Source organism: Rhinolophus ferrumequinum, chromosome 4, assembly GCF_004115265.2.
Source record: "Rhinolophus ferrumequinum isolate MPI-CBG mRhiFer1 chromosome 4, mRhiFer1_v1.p, whole genome shotgun sequence".
NCBI classification, from domain to species: Eukaryota; Metazoa; Chordata; class Mammalia; order Chiroptera; family Rhinolophidae; genus Rhinolophus; species Rhinolophus ferrumequinum.
Window position 1 is genome coordinate 51,414,799 of NC_046287.1, and position 17,671 is coordinate 51,432,469.

The 17,671-nt window shown below is 35.2% G+C and overlaps 1 protein-coding gene across 2 annotated transcripts in view; it reads right to left on the bottom strand.

Annotated features, from left to right (window-relative positions):
- The window catches only part of NALF1 (NALCN channel auxiliary factor 1), a 574,475-nt gene that overhangs the window by 252,037 nt on the left and 304,767 nt on the right, over positions 1 to 17,671 (bottom strand). The gene's annotated exons all lie outside the window — the stretch shown is intronic.

Here is a 17,671-nt window from a genome sequence, read left to right on the forward strand (position 1 = left end):
TTTGGAGAATAAAGTGACAGTAACCCTTAACTCTAGTATGTGGCAGAATAAAATAAATGCTGAGACTGTTCTGCTATAAATCTTTAGAGCCTCAACTCATTATCTGTCAAATTGGTCAAGAGAGGTTAATCCAATTAAAATTCTGTGTCTAAGTTTTTTCATATTATCACTAGTCATTATAAAAAATGTAAGAGAATAAAATGAAATAAGATGTGAATAGATGTCTATTTTTTGCAATAGGGTTGACCAGCTATAGTTTTAAAACTTCAAATACGGAACACCTAAAACTTGTGGACAAAATAAACATATAACAAACACCTTTAAACAAATTACTGATTGTATGAAATAGTAAGGAATGAATCAAATGTGTAAACACATAATTATAATAATGAGTGAGATGAAGAACAGGAATATGAACAAAACACCTTGGAAACAAAGAAGAGTGAAAATACTAATAATGAGAAGAAATAATTGTCTTCTATTTATATGATGTTGAATTAAAATACACATACTAACATGCACAATTAGGTACTGAAAATGAATCTATTTGATGATTCATCAATAAATATACAAAAGTGTGATTATAGTTAAAGTTATATAAAAGGTAGCATGTCTTGCTGAATTTTGAGCTCGGTTCCTTGATAAAATTTTTAGTGTAACATATGACCTTTGATTTCTCCCAAACTCGCTAAGGTCTTAGTTTCACAGATATACCTTAGTTTCACAGATATACCTTAGTTTCACAGGTTTTTAAAATGTGGTTTAAAAATCACAGTGATGAAAACAGTTTTCTAAGTTCCTTCTCTTCAACAAGATACTCTGCTTTAGAGTGTATTTATTATTTTCCAACCTGAGCTCCACATAAAATCCTTCAGTATATCATTTGACTTAAGCCACTCTTATCTAGAGCTTGCTGGCAAAGCTAGCATCCTGCTTGGAGATGCTGAGAGACAAGCCCATGGATCTCTAGGCACAATATTGGAAATTGATACCATCTAGAAAAATGGAACAAAAGGTTCTCATTAGAGAACCAGTAAGGACACTAGATTTTGAGACAGGAGACTAGAAAAACTGAAAGTTGAGAGGCAAACAAGATGATAGGCCACAAGTCATTGAAACCTACATTCACATTCAGCTATCATTCATTGAATACACACGGAAGTTACTTCTCTTTTGGGTTCCACATATAGCATTTTGTGTTCACACATAATGTCTTAATTACCACAAAATGATCACATGCCCAATGTTCTTGACAATGGGTTTATTGGAGATTCTTAGGATAATAAGAATTTACTCTTCAGTGTTTTAAAGAAGCCCCTGAAGAAGCAAGTAATAAACTAATGAAAATAAATGTAATTATAATGTAATTTTATTTTAGAAGCTGCTAAAAAAATTCTCAGAGAAAATATTGTCTCTTTCAGTTCAATGAAATGGGCACCATTAAATCAGAAAGCAATGGAGCTTGAGGGAGAAATTATTTCCTCACAGAACTCTTTATTGAGAGTTGTTCAATCAACACTATGTAGGAATTTACATATAGAGAAACACCTACCCAAAGCCTTCACTCAGTGCAAAAATACAAATTTCCCCTGTATTTTTCTCTAATAGACAAAGGAAAAGTAAAAATGCCAGCAGCAATGAGAAAAGAAGCTGTCCAATACCCTAGAAAACGTTAGCACAGGATGTCTTTAAGGATAGACTCATTGAGAAAAAGAAATTCTAGGTCTGCAGACAAACACATTCTTTTGGGAAATGAATCAGTACTCAGTCTACACATTGAGTTTGTAAAACAAATAGATATTTCAAAAATGAAAGCTTTTAGGGTTCATATAATTACTTTTGGGAGTGGCATCCTTGAATTACAGAGTAAGTTCTGTCTTTACAGACAGCAGTTCACTTTATGTTTAATTTGACACAAATTGCCTGTCTTGAGCTCTGAATTTTGAAATATAAATCACTTATCAAAGAAAGTGATTATAAAATGAGATTTCTGAAGTACCAAGCTGTGTGGTATAAAGTTATGATACACAGGTTTAGGTTTAGAATTTCTGATTCCCCCATCTGACCATTGGAACATTTTTTTTGTTTTCCTCATGCATAACCTGTAAAAAGAAATTAAGTTAAATTTTGGTTGCAAAAGTATATAACCCTGTCTTTAAAAAAAACAGTGATAATAACAAGTTAATCTAATCATTTTAACGTATTATAAGCAAATTGATGACCATTCTAAGTACTCTAAAGTATTCCTTTGATATCTGGACAGTATCAAACCATCTAAAACATTTAATCTTTCAAATAGCAGCGAATAAAGTGTAGCTAACTTTTGATCATTTTATTAATTTTGTTTATAAGTATGCCTCACTTTAAGTAGTTGGGAGTTCTGCATTCGGTCTCATTGGGCTCTGATCATAGATTTATGTGGGAATCCCTAAATGGATTCACATGGTAGAAATTTTCTGGTAGCAGAGACAACCACAGAGACCCTCTGCTGGGTCAATTAATACAAGTGTTCCTGTAATGGGCCAAGAGTTATTTAGAAACTCAGGGATCAATTAATTTGTAAGTCAACAAACAATTTTGGAGTGTAGCTAGAGCTTTTAAATGGACAGTAATTATTTTAAAAATACAAATCATATTATGTTGACCTTAAAAGGTATTTTCATATGATGCTTAAAGATTCACTAATGACATTTGCATCCAAAGAAACTGAGTCAAGAAACAAATCCAAGTGAAATGACCATTTTTTGTCTTCAATTTTAATTCCTAAAAAATATATATATATGTAGATAGATAGATAGAGAGAGAGAGAGAGAGAGAGAGAGAGAGAGAGAGAGAGAGAGATAGATAGATAGATAGATAGATAGATAGATAGATAGATAGATTCATCTTAACTCACTTGAGTCCAGACTTCAAAAGCCCATAAATATCCATCAGGGGTCCCCTTCTGAAACCCCTGAAAGGCTCTGTCATATGCTCTCCGTTAGCGGAGGTCATGACCCTAGCTTTGGTTGGCCAGGTGGTGACTCTGGTGGTTGACCAAGACAGCTTTAATGTTTCCTCCATGGGATAAAACTTCAGAGAGGCTTTTTCCTGATTCTAGGCCTCTAACCTCCCCTTGCTTTAGAGCATTCACTTTATAAAACCGGTAAGTCCTTTCTCTGCCCCTTTGAGACCTACATCTTTCTAAAAGCCTCTTGTCTTGTCTACAACCCAGGAATGTCTGCCTCAAGGATCTAAGGGCCATCCCTTTGAAATGTAATCAGCAAAGAAGATAGCATCCGATCTTCCCATCTTCCTTCCATCTCTGGGAAGGGAGGGACCCAACTCCTGCACTAAATTGAAGTAGCTACAAGTTGTAACAGTACCTTCTGTCATGGGCAGTTTACTTTTCCTCTGGGTGAGGACAATCAGCAAACTCACATAGCCTATTATTCCTGTTCTCTGGTTCATAAAACATTTCAGCCCTTTGTTTCAGCGGAGTCGAGGTCATACTGGGATTTGGCCTCACTTCCTTACTGCAGTAGCCTTGAATAAAGTGATCCTGGCCTGTTTAACTTTGTCAGGTACACATTTTGTTTTGGCATGCTCTTTCATTCATTCCTTACCCCAAAGGTATACATTTTTAATGCATAATTCAAACATTCTTGAGTTTAATGCAAAACTCAAACATGCTGGTTTGAAAGGAATGTTAAGATTTCCAAATGTGATTTTTATTTTTGGTTGGACCTTATTCTTTTCCTCAGGTATTGCATCTTAAATGAATTCAACAAAATCTAATTAACTATTGATTCAATAAATATTTGGAAATGATTTAAAATACATATAATTTAAATAATATTATTTGCAAATACAATGTATTAAGCAAGGTAAAGCACACCTATGTGAGTTTAAAGGTAACAATACTTGCATTTTTTACTGACTATTTAATAAGTGACAAGCATCACAACAAAACTCATTGCTATATAAGTATCTTATACAGTTATATTAAGTATTAAAATATGTATTTGATTAAGATGCAGCACCTTTAAAAAACACATTTGCTTGTCCCAGATCCTAAAATGAACTTTTCTTGATGGTTACAGTTCAAAAGTTTCTCTAGAGTTTCATTATATAGAGCACCTGGCAAAACTGGTAAATTAAAAATTCTTCACATCAAAGTCACTTTTTTATTCAAATGAGTTCTGAGTGCCAAAAGAGTCACTTACACTGTCAGTTCTAGCCTTTTTAGAAGACAAACATTCAAGTCAGTATTCAGGTGAGGACTAGCGACCCCACTTCTTGGTTGGTTTTCTTCCTCTCTACCCATCCCTCCAGCGTTTCAAAGCATCCTCAATATTTGACATCTGAATTGGAAGTGCAAAATCCTTAAGATATCTAATATATAATCAAGATCTGTCAATTCTGGGCTTTCAAAATTCTTGACACCATAACTATTAGTCTCTTATGAATAATTTTGCTTCATAAAATCTTTGTCTTGTTTTATTTTTATAGTCACATTAAAGAAATATCAATATTAAATGAATTTCCTATATTTTGAAATTTTATTTTATTATTTTAACCTATCTGTCAAAGGAGAACCATTCTCATTTTGTCCTCCTCCACACTAGCATTTTCTATAGCTACATTTATCACTGGTGTATGTTCTATATGTATCTACTTTCATAATTGTGACTTTTTGCTCTTTTTGGTGATTAAAATTGTTAAATAGTTAGTTTCTAAACTGAATTAAATTGTCTCGATGGGTTTTAAATGAGATATATTCCAGGAAAAATATGGAAATGGAGTAGTTAATGCTTCCTTTCTAATTATACACATCACTGATTAACATGCTCAATTTCAAGGATGATCTTATGCTCCTACAGTTTTAGCCTATTGCAAAACAGTATTTTAGACACACAGCCATGTGTTTGAAAATTACTGGTAACTTTTTTTTAAGTTAAAGTAAATTATTTTTCAAGACCTCAGGAAGAAATATTGTGGAAGGAATATCATTTTTTTTAAGTCATGCACAGTTATTTCTATTCAAATGCTCTCTCTCTCTCTCTGCCCCTTTCTTCTTCTCTCCCCTTTTCTCTCTTTCTAAATTTTACTTTCATAAAAAGTGTTGCAATACCAAGTATGAGAGTGAAGCTCAGGAAAATGAGCCATTTAAAGAATTTATGGTGTGATGTAGGGAGGTGGAGGGGAAAATATGTTTCCAAGGGTTTGAGATTCATAAAGAACCAAATACACTAATCAGTGGAGGGGTATTTACTCATTCATAACAAGGAGACAAAACTTTGAAGCCAAATTAATAATTGAAAGCTAACTTCTTTTAGCTGTATTTCTGCTGATGGTGTCACACTTTACAGTGGAAGGCAGTGAGGTTCAGTGAGGTTAAGCAGATGGGCCAGGAACATAGTGCTGATGAGTTGGAGGAGCTGAAGTTAAAACCAAGCAAGCTGATTTCACAGACCCTCTTTTAATAACAACACTAATTTTGCTTCTCTGGAGGTTAAGCTTACTCATTAGTTAAATCATTCATTTGTTAAGTCATTCATTTGATAAGTCATCCATTAGCTAAATCGTTCTAGCATGTCTGCCTTGCAGGATTTTGACACAAATTTGTTCTTCAGTAAAATTCCAAATTGCTACATGTCACGGATCTTTGAAGTCTCTATAGAATAGTTAAATCTGTTTATACTAAAGGTCTACTGTACTTTGTGTTCTGTCCTAAAAGGAAGTATTTTAGAACTTGAATAAAGATTATATGAGATAAGGCAAACTCTAGAGCTCTGAGTGTTCACTAAAAATAGGATTGCTATTAAATCTCTAATTTTAAATAAACATACTGATGAAGGCATTCTTATATGTTTTGGTTAATGTACCTGCTAATTCTACTACATTCTTTAAAAACATTCTGAAGTAAAACAAACAAGGGGGAGAAAGCTTTGTTTATTTGATACTGAAGGACTCCCTGGGTATTACTGAAGATGGTCAATATCAGAATGTTAATCCTCGTGACCATCCAAACAAATTCTGAGGCAGCATCTGGTTCTTTGAGGCTGAACATTTTCTCTTTTACTAATTACATTGAAACCAATCTGACAAACATACAACCATTGGATTGCTTGCTAAGCGTTTCATCAGCGTGTTAGAGGATAATTACATTATGATGTCATTGAGACCAAGAGAAAGCTACTGAAGGACAGTGTTCATTCCATACAGAGTTGAATGAATTTCATATCATGAAACTTCTCTCCAAAAATGAAAATTTCCCATACCTAAAATTCCTAATAAATAAAAGACTATCTTGAAATGTTTTGCTACAAAGAAATCTTTGTCACAGTAGTATGTGACAATCTCAGAAATGATTTAATAGTCTAAAAGTTTTTCCTACTGTTCTTTCAAACTCTTAACAGAAATAAAAAAGCCGAATGATATTTTCTTTTCTATTAAAAATAGGTTATTGTATAAAAGTATAAAAAAATGCATACAAAACTAACCATTATATTATTTCTGTCTAAAGCATGTAAACAAATATACTGAATTTAGTTGATCATGTAATTCAATTAAAAAGTATATATTAAGCATGTATTAGGTGAAAGGTACTGCTCTAGGAGGACAAAGGATGAAAACAACACTGTCTTCAGTCTACAAGTTTCTGGGGAAGCAGTTTGAGTGAAAATCCAAGGGGAAGACTGTGGGAAGTGCTTTGGGGGCGGTTAAAGGAAAGGCCAAGGGGCCTAACAGCAGAAGCAACACTTCTTGGAAGAGGTGATATTTGACAGGGGATCTGGAGGACGGAGAGTTTTAAGAGGAGTCCTCTGCTCCAGGACATTGTGATTTTTACATGGTCCTACCTGATTGCATCATTGAAATACCATGAGCTTTAGTGGAAGTACAGGGTGCTGACTTAAGTCATGAGGAAAGTATCTCATCATCCTATTTCTGCCATCTGCACGAAGCTGATGATCTCAGTGTGGTGGTTCATTTTATGTGATAGCTTGGGCATGCTATAGTGCCCAGATACTTGGTCAACACCTGTCTAGATGTTGCTGTGAAGGTGTTTGTTACATGACATTAACCTTTGAATCAGTAGACACTGGGCAAAGCAGATGATGCTCCTAGTGTGGGTGGGCTTCACCCAGTCAGTTCAATGTTTTAAGAGGAAAAGGCTGAGGTACCCAAGGAAGAGGAAATTCTGCCAGCAGACTGCCTTTGGACTCAATATTGCAACATCAACATTTCCCTGGTCTGCAGCTTGCCAGACTACCCAGCAGATTTTGGACTTGCCAGCCCCCACAACTGCATGAGCCAATTTCTTAAAATAAATCTCTTTCCCTTTCTTCATCTATCTATCTATCTATCTATCTATCTATCTATCTATCTATCTATCTATCTATCTATCTATCATTTGAATAAGAAAAAAAGGAATGGATAAAGACAGGGAAACTGCATCGAGTTTCATTTTAAGTAAAGTGGGACCCACATTTTATAGAACATGTGAGAAATAAACAAGTGTTTTAAGCAGAATAATGAATAAAAACTATACATTAAATGAATGTTCAGCAAGAGCTTAGGAAGTGGCCTAGAATAATTGTCCTGGGAAAACAGAGATATATTTTGGTCCAGATCAGTATGGGGAATGGATAGTGGTCCTACATGGGAAACAAACTGTGGGACTTAGACAAGCAAGGAGAAGAATATGAGTGAAACCAGTCCCAGAGCAGTCCCCTAGCCACAGTGGCAAAGTTCATTATGAACAGTGATTTGAAAATGTAAATCATGATCTCCTTCCCAATTAATATTTTGTCATCATCCTGGCCTCAGTTCCATGTAAGTTTCCGAGAAAGGCTTTCCCTGATTCGTGCTGAGGATAACCCCTACTGAAGGCCCCCCCACACACTAAATAGTTCTGGAGTGTCAGGGTTTACATTTATTGGTGGGATTATTGATTAGTGTCTACCTCCCAAACAGCACATGCGCTCCCATATATCATATACTGCACTGATTGTGTCTGTTTTTATTCACCTAATATCACGTTTGCCCATAGCAAGCATAGTCAATATTTATCAGTAATGAATGGATGAATGAATATGTACAATCAGCATAATGACTGCTTTAGTTAACTCAGATAAAATGCAAATATTTCGCATTCCATATCCCAAATTTCTTGAATTCTAATACAACTTTACCCATCACATCATAACATTTCTGTAATCTAGCCATGTAATAAAATCAATAACTTGTCATATTTCAATTATTTGGGATTTTTTTTTTTTTTAGTTATAACTGATAGTATATTGGGTTTGATGAAATGCAATGTATGCTTGGTCTTCATCTAATCAGATTTCTATCTGTAATATATAGAAAGCTGGTTTATTAAAGCAACTAAAGCAGCAATCATTAAAAGCATTTTGTACCTTTTTTATTTATAGACACAAATATATGACTTCAAAGAAACCACTCAACAAAATAGATCAGATTATTTTTAGAACTATAAATTTTTTTAAACTATGCCATTTTTGTTTAAAGAGCTTTGAACAAATTATTATTGTATTAGATCAGAATGAGATTACAGAGAAAAAAATGGGAGCTTCAACTTGGAACCTAATTTTTAAACTCTCACGCTTGTGACAGTACAACACTAGAGCATTCAGAAAGGATAACAATTTTATAAATAAAAATGTTACATAAGTAACTAAAAATCTTTAGCGTTATGAAAAGGTTTTTAAAAGAATATACACATAAATTCACACATTTATATGTGTATATAAAATCTTGTGAGATCACAAAAATTCTAAGGAATAGGTATTGCTGGTCTTATTATTATTACTATTACCTCTTTTCACAATTTTGGAGGTTAAACGCTTTATCCATAGTTCCACAGCAAGAAAATGGAAAAGCCAACATTAAATGCAAATTCCCTAAGTCTAAAGTCTATTTTCTCCCCTCAAACCACTATAACACCGTGCAGAAAGCCAAAAAATAAATGAAATTCATCATTCATTATAGCTTGCCAACAGTAGAAAAGTAATTGAAATAAATATGTGTCCAATATTCCGATATATTACAGTACTTCTGGAAAAAATGAATTATCTACGTTTTCCTGCATATTCTATATTCAATATCGAATTGAACTAGTTTTGTGTCCATCTGTGACTCTGTTGCTTTATAAACACTTTCTGGAAAATTACTTTAGGGAATGGCCATATTTTCAATCACAAGAACATATTGGATGTCTGAGACTTAAATTATTCTTTAGTATTTTGAAATCCCCAGAAGACCTTGGCAAGGAGAACTGCTGGTTGGTAGGGGAAGAGTGTGTGGTCTGGACTGAGAAGGACTTTCCTTTTCTTTCCCCCTTCTTTTTTCTTCTTCCTCATAGAGGTTAACTGAAGAACAAGAGAAGCTCTGCAAGGTTTTCTAACTACCTATTTTAGGATTTTTCATGCCAGCCAATAAATATTTGTTGAATGAATGCCCCTTTGAATAAACATGTCTAATCCAGTGGCAGCTCTCATTAACATCCTGAATGCAATACAGCACACTTAGTAGCAGGCAGGAAAACATGAGGAGAGCATAAGCATTCTGATGTTTGCGCAAAGTTCTAAACTGTAGAAGAAAGGTGTGATGAAGTCCTAAGAGAAGCTTTTTGTTTAGAGCAGCAGAAGGCAATCGTTATATTTCAAATCAAAACTCCATGGACATATAGGCAGAGAAAGTCTTCAGAGAAACTGGAATTCACAGTCATGATAATCCATTTTTAGTTTGAAAGCCTCTCAAAGGGATCACATGGCAGAATATTTGTCTTTAGGATGTTTCCAGCGATCAACATATTTGACCAGTGGCACATGATGGAATATCAAATTCCGCTTCTGTTTATACCTTAACAGGACTTGCGAGCCTCATAAACACTAGTTCACTCACATAGGCCTTAACAACGATCTTGTTTTTTCAGCAAATCTAAGTGTGCAGCCATAATATCAGTGTCATCAAGTAGGGTTTCATGGGTAATTGCTACCCTCCTTATAATGAAGGCTTTGTCGGTTGTGCTGTGTGGATCTATGTTCTTTGAAATGAAGGCAGTACATTTCACTGCTGTCTCTCTCAGTGATTGCCAATTAGTAACAATTAATTAGACACTTCACTGGCACTTCTGCTAGAGCTTCAACAAGCTCAATACTTGGAACCCATTAGTTCCTTTCACGTTTCCCAGCATTCTAAAGCTCCAGACATCTGCAATAACATCGATCTTCACGTTTTGTATGGTGGACCCACAAGTGCAAAGCAGTTTAGTGCAGGGCAAACATCTAAATGGATATAATTACTTTTTAAACAAGGAATCTACCTGCTGTAAACCATTTCACAGCCCAGGCACAGGACATATATACAAGAAAGTTTCTTTTTGACATTCTCATGTCCTCTGTCCAACCTGAATTTTCTTGAGGGGGATCTCAGAAGATGAATGCAGTATTTTCTTCCCCCTTTCATTCCAACCTTATATTTTAAGTCAGTGTCTTTGGATACCTAAGGGGGTCCAATTTTTTTATTATGTTTTCATAGAAGTAGAACGGTTTGAGAAATATTGTAACCGTTTTCTTAATATGTTTCATGTGACGAGTAACTTGATGTAAGTGCCTAAAAATATATCTATCCATAAACATTGCAAATCTTAATTTTATTAATAGTTGTACCAACTTGTAAAGAGAGAGAACTGATTATAAATAAAGTAGAAAATAATGCAGAGACAGAATATAAATTCTTCAAGTGCAGTAACCCTGCCTCTGTGGTACCCGGGATGTTCTCCAGGCCTACCACGAAGATGGCTATCCACGTCATTTGATTAGTTTGAAATCCTCTGTGGATGAAGAGTATCATCTACTACTTGGTCTCATACATACATCCCGACACATTTTGAATTTGAAGCAACTCAAAAAAAAAAAATGACTTATTTTTAAAGGCACAGACTTTCAGTTCTAGATGGACAATACTGATAACAGAAAAATTATCTGGGGATAACTAGGAGTGAACAAACCACTGATAATTTTCACACACAATTCCACAGACTTGGGAAGTAAGTATCCAGGTATCTGGATATGTCTTATTCCTTTGGGAAGTGAATATATTGTTGATAAGATACCTACTCGTATAAATACATAGGAGGTCTTTGTGGAAAAATGGGGGATTTATAACCGACAGTATGAAACTCTGCATACTTAAAGACCAATTTCATTTGTTCAGTACACATTAATGCCATGTGGTAGAACCATGGTGTTGGGAACGATACCAGTTGATGATAAACTCTGTAATATTTTATTATTTTTCCACAAGATGTCTCATTTTTAAAAAGGTATCATTATCTATATAAGCATCACCCACTTGGGGTTTTTCTCTTCAAGTTTATTATGGAGAAACACATTACAGCATAACAAAATGATAAATGATAATATAATGTACTGAGAGACTAACAAAAATGTTTAGTCCATTCAACTCAATTCCTGATTATTCTGCACGGAAAAATTATAGCATTCACTAGGCATTGACGTTTCCAGAAACAAGGACATCATGTCCCTAACTCAAGTAACTGATTTACCTCAGTGAAATTAAGCCATGTATCTTACGTACTCAACTTAAAAAGGCAATGCAACTCTCTACCTCAAAGTCAAGTATAACAAATGACTTATGAGTCTAAAAAGCCAGTGGATTACAGCTGGAGATGTTTGTTTTAAGAAGACAGAAAAAAACAAAATTAGGGCAGAGAAAATGTCCTGAGTCTATTCATAGCACAGTGTAACATCCAATCGAGATGGAACTAACCGAAAGGACATTTTGTAGAGTGGAGGTGGCAAATGAGGAGTTGTGATTCACAATATTTACAAAGGCATGAAGAGTTTCTGTTTTCCTCTGAAGGATCACATACAGATGACTTTGTCAGTTATAAGGAGTGACAGACACTGCAAGGAATCCCTCTAGGTGACTGACTCCAGGTCTGAGGATGAAAAGGAAAAAGTGAATGATATCTGCAGAGAAGGCACAGTTTCCAGGGGAGTACAGAATGCTGCACTTATAGTCAAATTTACAGGTTTAGAGGGTCCAGGGTGCCCTGTCAAGAAAGCAGAAGGTGCCATGTGAGTTAGAATAGCCTTGTCCTTTACCTCTGCAAAGATTAAGGATGCAACTATAGAAAGTAGAAAAAAATCATTGGAATTTGAAAGTCATCAAGATAACCACATCAGAAACCATTGCTTACACAACTCATTTGTCTTCAGTTTACCTCATATTTAACATTCCCACTTAATGCCACCCTCAGACACACATGCTCTCTCTTTTAGAACACTCCATACAGTTTTAGAAAACATGAAACAGTATGAAACTCATAGTGCACATTGCCTTCATTGTTACAAAGAGTAGCGTAGAGAGGAGAAAAAAAAAGAAAAAAGCTGAAGACAAAGATAAAATGTGCTGAAGTGAAGAAATGATAGGATTAATTATTTTAAATGGCAATAATAATGATTATTATTGCCATTATTGTTATTCTGATAAATGATGTCTGGGAACATACACCCTTTAAGGCACGCTGGTAGTCTTATTTTTACAGGCCTGTTTAGGCCTGTTTTAAACTTACCTGACATAGAGGACTGATGGGACCAGAAATAGTACCAGATTGATGGTCAAAAAACTCAGTTATCTGCTTTTGCCTCCACAGGTTTTCTTGTGCCTTCTCCCGTACCACTGCCCCCTTAAATTTCTCATTCTATAAAACTTCACTTTATGGGTCACCTCCTCAAAGAAGCCTTCACCGCCTTCCCCAATGTCTTGTTATAATATCCTATCCATCACTCTATGACAATTCCACAGTATTTTTATAATTGACTGTTTATTTGTCTCTCTCCTACTTTTCTGTTAGATTTTTGCTGTCTGTAAGTAGGGTGTTTTCTTAGATATTAAAAGGAATAAGGTATTTTGAAAAAGATTAACTTATAAGATTCGACTAATTGATATATACTTCACAGAGAAGCAACATTAGGTATTTCTGTAGTTATTTAGATTCAAAACTGGTTCAATCAAAGTCCAGAAAAAAAAAATTTCATTTTCTTTGAGGATACAACATCTGTAATCAAAAAGAGACAGCTATGGAAATGACTTCACAATGATATTAATGTGTAGAATAATTATAAAAAATGGAGCAATCTGTTATTAAAAATAAATATGGATGAACTGGAATTTATCACTGGAATTTTATGAAATAGAGGATCATCCACCATTTTATAATCGTTAGAATTGTTCGACATGCTTTCATAACCAGTATTTTACTTGTATAGTTTGATCTTCTCATGACATGCAGGAAAATATATTATCATTTCTATTTTCTGTATGAGGAAAACTAAAATCAGTGGTAAAGAGGTTTTCCTAAGCCAAGACTCAGTGCTGTGGGACAAACTGAAAATGGCAATAAATGGAGAGAAAAGACATGACCCAGGAAAATCTGCACACAGAACACAACCCTGAAAAGAAACAATGAAAAGTAAAATTTATTTTGAGTCTTTTACCAACATCATGTAGCGTCTTAAAACTAAATAAGTCAGGCCCTCGGGTCTGCTGCCATGTTAGAGTATTTGATTTGGATGGAGTCCCAGTGGGTGGAAAGTACATCACTTTGTTTTTACAAAAGGAACTGGTACGTTTATTCCACCTGCACAAATAATGACTGCAGCAAAGGGCACAGTGAGTGATGTTTAGAAATAAAGAAATCTAAGTATTCTGAGGCAGTGGGAAAAAAGGCAGATAAAAATAAAACAAATATATTAGAAGACACTATGGACTATGCAGGAAAAGGTATTGGTTGAGTCCATCAATATTTAACTACTCTGCTTATGTATAAATAGGTGATATTATGGTCGTTCTGAAAATTGATATAATTTGAGATTTGATTTTTAGAAATGCTAAAAGAAAAGATGAATGTGATGCATAATCAAAATAGCATCCATAAAGGACCAGGATTTACCTCTTACCATGGTTGAACTGATTGGGGGAAAGTGACCACAAGAATATGGATGGACAGAATAATCTGTTTTTGACAGTAAGAGGACAGATCAATTGCATGGATAGGGTAGCTAGCATCAACAGGCAGGTAGACAGAAAAGTTAATGGTATAATTATTCACTTGAGCGAGTCCAAATAAAAATGGCCTGATGTAAAGGGAAGCCTGTTGACTTTCTTGATAAAGGGACAAAAATAACAGAATGAAAGGACACACCAAAAATTTCAACGAAGCACAGAGACCTAACCTATGCCTAGCCACCAGCCTCTATTTGCACCATACCCACTTCTTCTACAACTATTGCCACACTGGCCTTTTTCCAATTCCTCTAAAACAGTACACTGCTTCTCACCTCTGGGCCTGTGCACATGCCATTCTTTTTCCCTAAATTGCATACTCTGGTTTAAATAACTCCTAATCTTTCTTGAAGTATCAGTTCAGTGGTCTTCTTTCCAAATCAGCCTCCTTGATCTCTCTGACCAATTGATCTCTCTGATCAATTGTCTTTTATACCACACCCTCACAAAATCATGGGCTTCTCCTCTACAACACTTATCACAGCTGGAATGATAAATGTTCTGTGTATACTTCTTTGAATAGTATTTGCTTGCCCATAGTGCCCTGTAAGATTTATGAGGACAAGAACAAAATCTTAGTTTTGGACTTTATCTGTGTTGGTCATCCCTGACTAATACAGGAGCCAGAATTTGTTCTAATCTTCTGGTTGAATTGACTTTGAACAACTTCATATCCATTCCTAAGGCCAGCTGCTCTTTTGCTGGAGAGTCCATGTTCCTCTTTTTATGCTAAAATTTCCTTCTAAATAAAAATAAACAAAAAACAAAGACTGCTACCATTAAAGACCCTTAGAAGGGAAGGAACCATAGGCAACATTTTGGGGATGTTTGTCTATCACACTCCCAGATCCCCTAGAATTACGATTCACTCAATTCATCCCATAAACCAGGCCACTCAAAGAGTTGCTGCAATCTGATGCCTCATTCTCTGGCAAACTCATTTATAATAACAGTAAACAACTGGTAATCTTCATATTTCATATATCTTTGTAACATTGCATTTTAGCAGGGAACAAAGACTTAAGCTAAAAAAAAAAAAACAAATGTTTGTGGGATTTCAAACCATTAATGCACCTTTTCATCCCCAAGCAATCAAGATGTACAAATTGTTAGGTTGACCAAGCCAAGCATTCTAATGTACCTGGTGAGTCCCATATCCCAGGAAACACCTTCCGGATGCGAAGCTCAAGAAATCAAAACTCATAGACACAGACAATAGTTTAGTGGTTACCAGAGGGTATGGGGGTAGAGGAGTGGTAGACGAGGGTAAAAGGGATCAAATATATGGTGATGGAAAGAAACTGACTCTGGGTGGTGAACACACAGTATGATATATAGATGATGTATTACAGAATTGTACACCTGAAACCTATGTAACTTTACCAGCAATTGTCAGACCAATAAACTTTAATTAAAAAAAAAAAGAAATCTATCTTTAGCAATGATGGCTGGGGAACAGTACAGAACTCCAACATTAACCTAGAAAATAGGAGCTGAAAGCAGCACTGTTTTCAGTTTTGAATGGGTATGGCATAAATGGTTCAACATCCATGGTCCCTGTTGCCATTTTTCCCCCAACTGCTGATGTTGACAACCATGATTTGTGTTTCACAGTGTTGGATAATCCATTGTACATCACTACAAGTGATAGAACTTAAGTGTACTGTAATCATGACAGTCTGTCTATTTCACCTGTGGCCTAACTGTTGTGCTTTGTATCAAGATAGTACTAGTTTAATTTTTAACATGATTGATATTATGACCACGTTGCCTAACAGCTCACATGTGAAAGCAAGAATGATTACACCCACGGCAACCCAACCCAGGCATCACTGAAAAAGAAGGCTAAACAATAGCAGTATTTTAATGACAGACTCAAGGACAAAATGGGATCGGAGAGGTAAATAACCAAAAGAGAGCATAATGCACAATAGAATTTGGGCAAGATGGAGAAGGGAACGTGAAAGCGCATATGGAGGAGACTGAATCTCCCATGTCAGCATAAGACAGGTATGTGTTTCCAAGTCAATCAAAAGATTCCGTCTCCCTGAAAGACACCAACATTCAATGACACAAAGAAGCTACTGAAGTAGTCTGTGTATACTGCACAAATGAACACACACTATCACACTCCATAAATAAACATTATCATGTCTTTCAAATACATTTTATCACCTCATTCTCTTGACGGCTCAATGAAACCAAGTAGAGCTCCATTTCCTGAATCAGAGACTGCCACTGAAATGTTCCATGGGTGAATGAAAGGGAGAATTTTGACAAGAGATATGTTGGCCCTTACAACATCAAACTGACTTTGTCCAATGCTTACTGTAATATATCAAGCGATGTGTCTAATCACAGCAACAAAAATGTCAAAAATGGTCTTCCTGGCTCTAACATAGTTTGCTCTGAAAAATAGAGTTTTAAATTGTCATCTTGATTTCTATGAAGATTTTGATGAAAGTACAGAAAACAAAAAACAAAAAATTGTTGGTTGTTGATACCTTGTCCAAATGCAAACTACACTTTGCTCATCTATCTGTATTATATGGCAGAAAACACTAATATAAATTTTGCCAAATTCCATTTAGACTATAAACTCTGTACTCCCTCCCACCCCCCCAGAAAATTAACCTTTGAAATGCCCTGTATACCTTGTATACAACACTGCTAAAAGGGGTGTAATCTGCATCCCTGTGATGCTGAGGCTTTCATAATGAAAGTTTTGGTCCCTCCTCAGTTGCCTTAAAGCATGCAAAATGACTTAATGAGATTTTTTTGAACTGAGAGCTATGGAAGGAGATCATACCCATAGACAAATGGTTATTATTGTTGTTAGTCATAGAAAAAATGTGAAAATGTTGATCTGCTATATGATTATACTTTCAGAGTGTGGAAAAAGAAGAATTTCCTTCACTAATTTGGAAATACACTGAGGATGAGAATAGAAAAAAAAGTAAAACATATATGTTGCGCCTCCAAAACTGTTTGATGACCTTTGAAAAGGCCAGGAGGTGCCTAGAAAGGGATAAAGTGCACCTGAGTTGTTCAATGCTATGTGTAAGCTGTGACAAAAACTCAACAGCAAAAGAAAAAAAACAACAAAAAACTAGGCTTTTTTTTTTGAAACAAGACTGCTTAAGAAGTAAATTAAAATGTTACCAGAAAAGGGCAAACTGATTTAACAATCTTTTCTCAATTTCTTTACTAAAATCGTAACTTATATGAAAACCAACTTTAATTTCACAAGTTAAAATTACCTTTTGCTTTCATGTTCCTTGAGAAAGAGCTGTTTCTCTTGTGACACGCAGTGTACTTTAGAGTATTTAAAAAATGTCAGGCATTTTAGGCACTGAGAGCTGGTATGATGAATTTATACATGCAAAGGACCTAATTGAGAAGCAGTTGGTCTACCAAAATAAGCTTGTAGGTACAAAGTGGATGGGTATTTTTGGAAAGCTGGAAATTAATTCCTACAAGTCTAAGAGCTGCTGTTGCTAATAAGTAAAATCCTAAGTACCCCATGCTCCAATGACTTTGGGGGGAGGATATTTAGCTTGATGTCGTC